The sequence below is a fragment of the Halichoerus grypus genome, chromosome 6, assembly GCF_964656455.1.
Source record: "Halichoerus grypus chromosome 6, mHalGry1.hap1.1, whole genome shotgun sequence".
In the NCBI taxonomy this organism is placed as follows: domain Eukaryota; kingdom Metazoa; phylum Chordata; class Mammalia; order Carnivora; family Phocidae; genus Halichoerus; species Halichoerus grypus.
The window spans coordinates 93,581,027-93,591,876 of NC_135717.1; positions in this window are offsets into that span (position 1 = coordinate 93,581,027).

The window sequence follows — 10,850 nt, forward strand, 5'->3', positions numbered from 1 at the left end:
ATAGTTATGGAGACTGTGTGTATATGTATATATATATTTTAAGATTTTATTTTTAAGTAATCTCTACACCCAACAGGGAACTCAAAACTTACAATCCTGAGATCAAGAGTCACATGCTCCACCAACTGAGCCAGCCAGGTACCCCTTTATATGTTTTATATACAAAGAACAAAAGACTTATATGTATATAGTAAACAAATTTAAAGTAAAAAAAATTAAAAGATAATTTTTTATCAATGAAGATTAAGTTTATGTAAAAACAATACATTTTGAAAGGGTCATAGAAATGTAATCAGTAGGGCTTACATAAATTGGTTATCAGTATAATTTTTTAGAAGACATTTTAATACTAAAACTGTCATTAAAAAGATTTATTACCTTGATATTAATGCGTGCTTTTTTTAGTGCAAAAAGGTGGCTTTATTAAAGCATGAGGACAGGCTCTGTGGGCAGAAAAAGCTGCCATTAATGCATATTTTTAAAAAGATAAATTGAAGGAGATATTTTCTTCCTGAGAAGAACAAATAGGTATTCTGATGTCAACAGATATGATAGTGTCTTATTAATAGCTGTCCAAATAGCGAACAAAACCTAAAATGCTTTTATTTAATTCTTTTTCCTTTTGTTTAATCCATGCATATTTCAGAGAAAAGTTCACCCAAACCTCAGATCCATCTTTTAATTCATAAGAATGCTGATTTGGAAAATGTAATGTCTGTGTCCAACTATCTTATTTATTAGATATTCAGTGTTCTCATGTTTTGCTGACAGAAATCACAATTACACTTCTATGATTCCAGTTGGGAAACCAGGCCTCCTTTCATCTGATAAAAAGCGCCATGACACTTGTAAAGGCGTAATGTGCTAGTTACAAGTTTATTGAGTTTTTATGAAGAGAAAAGGGTCAGAGCAAGTTATATAAGTAGGTCTCATGTGAAAAAAGATTCTAAAATCTAGAAACCAAGAAAAATAGAAGTTATAAAACACAACTCGGGGCGCCTGGGTGGCTCAGTCGTTAAGCGTCTGCCTTCGGCTCAGGTCATGATCACAGGGTCCTGGGATCGAGCCCCGCATCGGGCTCCCTGCTCCGCGGGAAGCCTGCTTCTCCCTCTCTCACTCCCCCTGCTTGTGTTCCCTCTCTCGCTGTGTCTCTCTCTGTCAAATAAATAAATAAAATCTTTAAAAAAAAAAAAATAAAATAAATAAAACACAACTCATTAAGGCCTAAGAAGAATGAAGGGGTAGGTTTTTCAAGACCTTTAAATGGTGAATTGAGTCTTAATTTTGGCTTAATTAACAACTGATATCAAATATTTACTTCTTTTCCGAGGAAAGGGACCAAAGCAAAATACGCAGTTTGTTCAAAGCTCATAGTCTTTTTACTATGGTGCAAAGAATAGTAACATAATTACCAAGAGATAACTGTATCATCCTTTAAACATTTATATTTTTCCCTAAATTTTGATACTTTGGGAGGCAACGCTGATTAAGTAAATTGAATATTTGCGTAATATGACACATGGTGACATTTAAACTGAGATATTGAATTTCGTTAAGTTTGTTTAAGAACTGGCAATGGGGGCATCTGGGTGGCACAGTCGGTTGAGTGACTGACCTTTTGTTGTGGCTCAGGTTGTGATCTCAGGGTCGTGAGATGGAGCCCGACGTCATGCTCTATGCTCAGTGTGGAGTCTGCTTCGGACTCTCTCTCCCTCTTCCTCTGCCCCTCCCCACTGGACTCTGTCTCTCGGTCTAGGATAAATAAATAAATCTTTTTTTTTTTTATTTAAAGATTTTATTTATTTATTTGACACAGAGAGAGAGATAGCGAGAGCAGGAGCACAAGCAGGGGGAGTGGGAGGGGGAGAAGCAGGCTTACCGCTGAGCAGGGAGCCGGATGCGGGGCTTGATCCCAGGACCCTGGGATCATGACCTGAGCCGAAGGCAGACGCTTAACGACTGAGCCACCCAGGCGCCCCTAAATAAATAAATCTTAAAAAAAAAAGAACTTGCAATGGTCTGAAAGTGAAAAGGTCGCTATTCTCCCTTTTATGTCCCATTTGTTCATGTAAAATAAAATCAAATTTCTGTTGTCAAATGTTTTTCCTCCTAAGATTTATGTATTTTATGTATGCATGTATGTATGTATGTATGTATGTATTTAAGTAGGCTCCACACCCAGCATGGAGCCCAAAGCAGGGCTTGAACTGACGACCCCAAGATCAAGACCTGATGAAGACCTGAGCTGAGATCAAGAGTTGGATATTTAGCTGACTGAGCCACCCAGGTGCCCCAATATTCATTTTAAAAGACGATTCAGTTTAAAAGACTGGTTTATGCTTCCAAAGAATAAGATAGTTGTCACAGAAATCAAGATGAGCAGATGATGGCATGTTTGCCCATCTGCTTGAGAATTAATCATCAAACATTTTTGAGAAAAAAAGTGCCTCTTTCAAGGGTCCTTCAAAGGGTAAAGGGATGATTTCCTGGACCTCTCCATGTTGGGTAGCTCTAGTTTGGGTTGCCACTGACAGTATAGCTGTGTTAAGGCTTCACTTTCCATGAGCATTCTCCTCACCTTGGAAACAACATATGGTCTCCAGACCTCCTTGCCACCTGAAAAATGACTCTGAACAACAGCCAGATCTTTCCTGTTCTTTATAGAATTTTTTTTTAAATGAATATTTCTTTCTCCAACACCAGCCTTTTCTCTTGTGAAGTTTTATATGAAGAGAGACATTCTCTAAATCATTTGTCTGAGTAAATTTATCAAAAATCGCTTCATACATACCACATAGTCATAGAAATATCTTCTCAGATACTCTATATTAACATCTAAGAAATTGCTTCCTCTGCTCTATTTCAAAAGAATAAAACAGGATTTTATATCATGTTCAAGAGTAATTCTGAAATGTAACTGTGATTTGGAGAACACAGGTCTGTTCAACCATTCTGTTGGAAGGCCTCAACAGATTTGGAAGGCAGGAGAAATTGGTTTTAGAATTATCTCTTCATGAACTACCTGTGTGGCCTACATTTTCTCTCCTGGAGTCTCCTGATCTTGGAGTCAGGCATCCCTCAAAAAGTCTCATCTTATTACAACATTGGCTCAGATTTTGGTATTTCTTTCTTTCTTCTTTTTTTTAAAAATTATTTATTTATTTGATGTAGTGTTCCATGATTCATTGTTTGCGTATAACACCCAGTGCTCCATTCAATACATGCCCTTCTTAATACCCATTTGATTAGGTTCAAATGTGCTCTGGACTGAATGTGTGCCCTCCAAATTCCTGTGTTGAAATACAGTCCCCAAAGTGATGGGATTTGGAGCTGGGGCATTTGAGAGGTAATTAAGTCATGAGGGTGGAGCCCACATGAATTGGATTAGTGCCTCCGTAAGAATAGGCCAGAGAGCTAGCTTGCCCTCATTCGGCCATGGGAGGATGCAATAAGTCAGTCGTCTGAAACCCAGAAGAGGGCCCTCCCCAGGACCTGATCCTGCTGGCATCCTGATCGTGGGCTTCTAGCCTCTGGAACTGTGAGAAATAGATCTCTGTTGTTGTTAAGCCACCTAGTTTATGGTGTTTTGTTATAGCAGCCTGAGCTAAAGCGAGGTGTGGCTGGGATTCCTTGGTGTAGTTCCTTAGAAGGAAAGCCATGTTAAAAAAAAAAAAAAGTTGTCTGACACTCATGTATCCAGCAAATAATAATGGCAGAGGGATAAGATAACCCATGAGACAACCCTGTTCAAAAAGGGGGAGAAAGGAGGCAGGTAGCAATTTTGGAACCAAGCTGGGCACAAGCCACCATTTCTGCTGACTCTGGGAACAGGAAATATTCTTTAATTAGGATTCACTTCTGCTACTGGAAAGTAGTTTTCTATGGCTCTTGGTTCTGCCTTCTGGGTTTTGGGTCAACCTTCTAAGTCACACTTTTTCCCCCCACAAGAAATGGCATGTGCTTGCATCTGAGGAGCACGCTCAGCTTGATTTCTGCTCGGGAGCCTCTTCCTGTTTTGAACTGTTTTTGACCCATTTAGCCCAAGCTTTCAAAGACTTTGTAGGCTTCCTACATACTTCCTTGTGTTTCTGCACAACTTGTGTATCAAGTTAGAATGTGCTCCTTTAGGCAAAAGCCACACTTGCCAAAGCCCTCTACCTTGTGCTGAGACACAGGGTGCTGTGGGAGGAATGCCTTTAAGATCCTTAGTACACCTGTGGTCTTTCTGAGAGGAGCTATGAGGCAACAACTTAAATATTTCTGAGGTTTAACAAAGGGCCTTATAGCCACGGTATTTTATTTCATTTTATTTTAATTCCAGTATAGTTAACATACAGTGTAATATTAGTTTCAGGTGTACAATATAGTGATTCAACACTTCTGTACATCACCCCACGCTCATCATGACAAGTGCACTCCTTCCTCCCCATCACCTATTCCCCCCACCGCCCCAGCGTAACCATCAGTTTGTTCTCTATAGTTAAGAGTCTGTTTCTTGATCTGCCTCTCTCTTTTTTCTCCCATGTTAATTTGTTTTGTTTCTTAAATTCCACATATGAGTCAGATCCTATGGTACTGGTCTTTCTCGGACGGACTTATTCATTTAGCATGAGCCTCTTGAGCTGCAGCCACATCGTTGCTATAGCCACACTTGAGCTGCGCTTTCCCTGGAGGCTGCATTTTGCTGGCAGTATTATCATCTCCAATTTATAGATGAGGAAGCTGAGACTTAGGGTAAGTGACTTCCAAAAGCACATATTGCTAATTTCCTCCCTTCCTGAAATCCAAAATCTAGCAGAAGGAACCAAAAATGTAGAGGAAAAATAAAAAGAAAAAAGCAAATAAGGAAGAGTCTGTCTCTAATCCAAGTTCAGAATGCTGGGGTATGTGAGGGAGAAAGATCAGACAGGCTTCCTGGAAAAGGCAGCGTTGGGTTTGGACACATGAAGAGGGACGGAGAGGCACTTCAGGCAGAGGAAACAGAAGGGAGAGGATCCATGAGATGAGGAAGAGAGTCTACTATGGGCATGTAGGGGCCTCTCTGGGGTGGATAGTGGTGGTGGTGATGATAGTGAAGTGTAATGAGGCATATGATTGGAAGTGGAGGGTTGAGTGAATTTTGGAAGACTTGGAATTCTAGACTAAAGAGGTTGGATTTAATTGAACAAAGATTCAAGAGTTTTCGGCACCATCTGTTGGTTTTACTTGTCTACGTAATCGTTTACACACCTCTATGTTTTCATACTCCAGGAGGTTACTGTTCTTTTTGTATTCCAGTCTGAAGAATGTATATGAAAACAGTTCAAAATGGAAGCAGTGTGGCATAGCAATTGAGAGCTTGAATTCTAGACTCAGGCCGACCTGGATTAAGACCAAGTCTACCACCTACCATTTGCATCTCTTTGGGGAAGGCTCTTCACTTTCTTTTTCTTCTTTTTTGGGGAGAGAGAGAGAGAATGTGAGCAGGGAACAGTGAAGGGAGAATCTTTAAGCAGTTTCCATGCTCAGAGCAGAGCCCAACACCAGGCTTGATCTCAAGATGCTGAGATCATGACCTGAGCCAAAATCAAGAGTCAGACACTTAACTACTTAACTGACTGGGCCACCCAGGCACCCTGGGTCTTAACTTTTCTAAGCCTCCGCTATCTCACCTTGAATGGGATACCTATCTCAGAAGTCTGCTGTGAATATCACATGAGATAATATGTGTAAACCACTAAACAAAGATTAGGATGCATGGTAAATAATCAGTAAATATTGTTACAAATAATTAATGAAATTTGAAAATTACTGTTATGGACTGAATATTGTCCTCCAAAATTCATATGTCAGAGCCCTAATCCCCATTGTGACTATATTTGGACAGAGCCTTTAAGAAGGTAATTAAGGGTAAATGAGGTCCGAATGGTGGGGCCCTAATCTGATAGGACTGGTGTCCTTATAAGGAGAGGAAGAGATACTAGGGACTTCTCTCACACGTGCACACTGAGGCAAGGCCATGTGAGGTCATAGCGAGAAGGTGGCCATCTACAAGCCAGAATGAGAAGCCTCACCCAAAACCAACCCTGACAGCACCTTGATCTTAGACTTCTGGCCTCCAGAGCTGTGAGAAAATAAATGTTTGTTGTTTAAGTCCCACAGTCTGTGGCATGTTGTTATGCAAGCCCTAGCAGACTAATAAGAAAATGAACTCAAAAATAAATACAAGAATGAAAAATTACATTCTTTTGTATGCCAACAGAGTCAATGTCATAGAACTTTCCTTTTAGCAAGACAATAAAGATTTTTTTCCTGCAGCCTAGACCCTGATAGTTGAAGCACAAGTATTTAGTTGCAGCTTTAGAAGTTCATTATAAAATCTTATGAAAACTCACATTACAAAATTTAATACAGCCATATGGTGTTACTATGCTGTGGATTATGCGTATGTTGGGGATGAGTGGGTGGTGAGGAAAGAATGGTAAATAAAAGAAGTATGATTTAAAAAAGATCTCCCTTTAAGATGTATACATTTAAGAGTGACCAGGGGCGCCTGGGTGGTTCAGTGGGTTAAGCGTCTGCCTTCGGCTCAGGTCATGATCCCAGGGTCCTGGGATCAAGCCCCGCATTGGGCTCCCTGCTCAGCGGGAAGCCTGCTTCTCCCTCTCCCTCTGCCTGCAGCTCCCCCTGCTTGTGTGCACTCTCTCTAATAAAGAAATAAAATCTTTAAAAAAAAGTGACCATATATTTTATGAAATGTTTCAATAAATCAAGGGGCCATGGATTGTAAGATACACTGCTATCTTATACATATTATTTAGAAAGAAAATACAACCAGAATGCTTGTTATATCAAATGTAAGATATATTAAAATATGTAAAAAAAAGTTCATTTTAGGATCTGGAAGTATACTGGTTGACCATTAAATACAATAGTCAAACCATATCAGATATGAGATAAAGGCTCTATAGCTCTTTTTACAGGAGTTTCTGCTAGAGAATTTTTGTATGTAGACATTTTTCTATGTGATTAATTACCTCCTCTATCTAGAATAGTACTAGCTGTGTACCATCTTTTAGATAACTGAATTAAAAAATCATTATTCAAATCATTTTCTGTAGGACCGCAGGACTTTATTCTCTTGTAGAACTCTGAAAAAGGCTGCCAGAGAGTAATGAAGAGAAGAATGTTTTAAGAGTTTAAAGTTTCTCATTAAGTAGATGAAAACAGCCCCTCAGAAAATCGTTACTTTATTTCCACAGGCATTTATACTATTTTCCAAACACTGTTCTCTAAGCAGGTAATGGTGGGTACCTCACGACTCTGCCTCTGCGTACCCATACTAGTCGTAGCAAGGACCACATTTATCTTATCTCAGGTAAAATAGTCTGAACACTTCCATTGCAAAGGACAGAATCCAAGTTGAGTTGGTATAATACTTTTTCCTGGTCTCAGGTAGAATTGGATTCAACTTCTCAAATTTTGTTGTTAGGACTCTTTCTCCATTTATTTGTTTTGTTTTTCTTTGTGTTAACTTCCTTCTCTAATAGGCTCTCTCCTTGTGGTGGGAAAGCTTGTGCCTAGCAAGGAGGGGCTTTGCATGGTTCCTACAGTTTACTCTCTCATTAGGAGGAAATTATCTCTCCTCTATAATCTACAGGAAGGAAACTTATTGGTCCTTTTTGGCTGTATTCCTGGGCCATTTGAAAAATGAAATGGATATATGGAAATAAAAATAACATATGTACATTATTTTGAGCATAGTCTTTGAACTCAAGCCATACCCTGGTGGCATAAGAATAGGACTTCTTACAAATGTGTAGGTTCACTGTATAAGAGTATTCTGCCTAGGAAGTGAATGAAGACTGATATCCGGCCTGTGCCTTGCATACCAAACCATAGTGACCCCATGAGCCTCCCATGGTTGGCCCTTTAATTCCTACAAAAGCCCCAAAGTAGCCCTTCACAAAGGATCCCTAAGACTTCTCAATTAAATAGACTATAAATAGAGTATATAAATACCTCTTTAAAAAATTTTTTTTTTATTTTTTAAAGTTTTTTTTTTTTATTTGACAGAGAGAGACACAGCGAGAGAGGGAACACAAGCAGGGGGAGTGGGAGAGGGAGAAGCAAGCTTCCCATGGAGCTGGGAGCCTGATGCGGGGCTTGATCCCAGGACCCTGGGATCATGACCTGAGCTGAAGGCAGACGCTTAACGACTGAGCCACCCAGGTGCCCTATAAATACCTCTTTTTAAAAAGATTTATTTATTTGAGAGAGAGAGAGAGACAGCACGAATGGGGCTTGACCCTGGGATAATGACCCAAGCCGAAGGCAGACACTTAACTGACTGAGCCAGCCAGGCGCCCCTAAATGCCTCTTTGGGATCAATTAGCATTTGATGCATAACAAATCATGCTAAGTTTTGTGGCTTTAAATAATCATTTATTTAGCTCATCGATTCCACTGTTGGTGTTTGGGGCTGGGCTCAACTAGATGGTTCTTCTGCTGATCTTGGCTGGGTTCACTCATGTGTCTCCAGTCACTTCGTGAGTTGGCTGTCTGAGGTGACTGGGTCACATGTCTTTTATCCTCCAGCAAAATAGTCCAGGTTTTTTCTCACGGTGGCAGAGTTCTAAGAACAGCAGGTGACAAACTCCAAAGTGAAAGTACTTTTCAAGCTTTTGCTTGCATCACATTGACCAAAGCAAATGATACAACCTACCCAGATTCAAGAGTGAAGATATACACTATATCTTTTGGTTGGAGGAAAAACATTTGAGGCCATTTTTGCAATTTATTGCACCTTTTATGTTGCCTACAGAACAAGATCTTCTAAAGTCTCAGCTGAACTACCTGTGTTGAATAGTCACAGGGCTATGTAAATCCTGTCAAGTCTTACTAGAGCTGCATATAGTTATGAATCTTATGTTAAGCCTATCCTCAAATTCCTTTTTCACGTATCACTAATGCTGCAAATACTTGATCTCATTTTCTTGTTTGTTCAGGGACTGGTAGGAAGACCTTGAATCAACTTCTGAAGAATAATCCATTGTTTACTGGTTGTGAATCATGGGAATTAAATGCTAGTTTTACCAGTAAAAATATTAGTAGAATCATGAACATTCAGAGACTCCTAGAGCAGATACATTGTCCAGTTTAATGGACAATAGAGAAAGTTCTCTTGGCTTTCTTGAGAAGAAAATCAGCTGGTTCTTTTGGCTTCAGGCATTTCAGTATAATATCATAGAGTTCCAGAATGCCATCTTCTTCTGTATTCTATGGGTGGGGGTGTGGATGGAATCTCTACCAGGAAATAAGTTCAGTTCCAAGTATTCTTCTAATTCTAGGGTGACCAAGGCCTCTCTGGTTATTTGTGAAGCTGACCTGCATTTTAAGGGATTTTAAGACCTAGGTGGATTGATTCTCTTTAAGTCTGGTACCTTCTCTGACTATGGGCAAGGGAAACAGTCTAAATGTGGTCACAGGGTCACTAAACTTGGTGCAATCATTGTATTTTGGATTATATAGTGTGTAGAGAAATTTCTTGATGCAGATCGTCTGCAAGCCTTTTTATTTTTTTATTTTCTTTTAAAAGATTTTATTTATTTATTCATAAGAGACACAGAGGGAGAGAGGCAGAGGGAGAAGCAGGCTCCCTGCTGAACAGGGAGCCCAATGCGGGACTCGATCCCAGGACCCTGGGATCATGACCTGAGCCTAAGGCAGACGCTTAACCATCTGAGCCACCCAGGTGCCCGCCTGCAAGCCTTTTTAAAAATTTTCTTCTAAAAGCTTTATTTCCGCGTTGCTTGGGAGAGGGCTCCAGGGTGGTTAGAATGCTGCCTAGTGGCTGCAGGGAGGGGCTCCGGCTCGAGCCCCGGCACCAGGGGGATGCCCGAGGGGCCCCTCAGAGGCCGCTGGGCTCCGGAGGCTTTCCAAGAGGAAGAGATACCCGCCCAGCCCGGCCTCGGGGCCGGCCGGCCTGCGGAGGTGACTCAGGTGCTCGCCACCCTCTTGAAGAGTTTCATCTCCTCACCCAGGAAGTGGGTCTGCGGGAAGTCTCCGAGATGCGCGTCTGCGCAGACGGAAGCCGGGCACGCGGGGCAGGAGGGCTGGCTTCCGGTTCTTCGCCACGGCTGCGGCAGGTTCCGTGGAGTTCAGGGCTTTATCCCACTCATCTTGGAACGGCTTCTCCACTTGCTGGGAGAGGCCGCAGCCGGTGCTGCGCTGGTTTGACATTTTCAAGAGAAGCTGCCACCCTGCAACTTGTCTGCTAATTCGCAGAAACGGCCCACGCCCTCCGGAGCCTCACAGTCTCGGTGCAGATAGAAGCCCGGAGAGAGGTAAGTGTGGGAGGCCCGCAGGTGCATGTAGACGGGGGCCTCCACCAGTGGAATAATTCTGACAAAGTGGAGAGCTCATGGATGACGGGCGATGAGGGGCTAAGCTCAAAACAGTGTTGGCCGGCCCTGGGGGCAGAGGATGGCAGAGAAGGTGGTCCTAGAGGTGGAGACTGGAAGAGAGGTTGGAGGGTGGTCAGAGGCTGGAAGAGGGGGCGACTGGAAGAGGGGGTGTCGCTGAGTCTCTTTTGTCCACTGGTGAAGCGATGGGACTGAGCTGCGGTGCTGCCGGGGGGCACTGAGAGCTAAAATCATTCTTGGGAAACTTTCTCAAGAATGATCTCACTTATATAGCACAGGAGGGATATATATACACACAAATCGTGTGTGTCTGTATTTGGATAGGTTTTGTTCTCTCTAGTTGTGGAAGACATTCTTTTTAAGTATCGGCTTTAATCATTTGTTTAAACACTTTTAGAAATGATTTCTGCAACGACTTACAGAATAGTCTCCTGTGTAGTAAACACT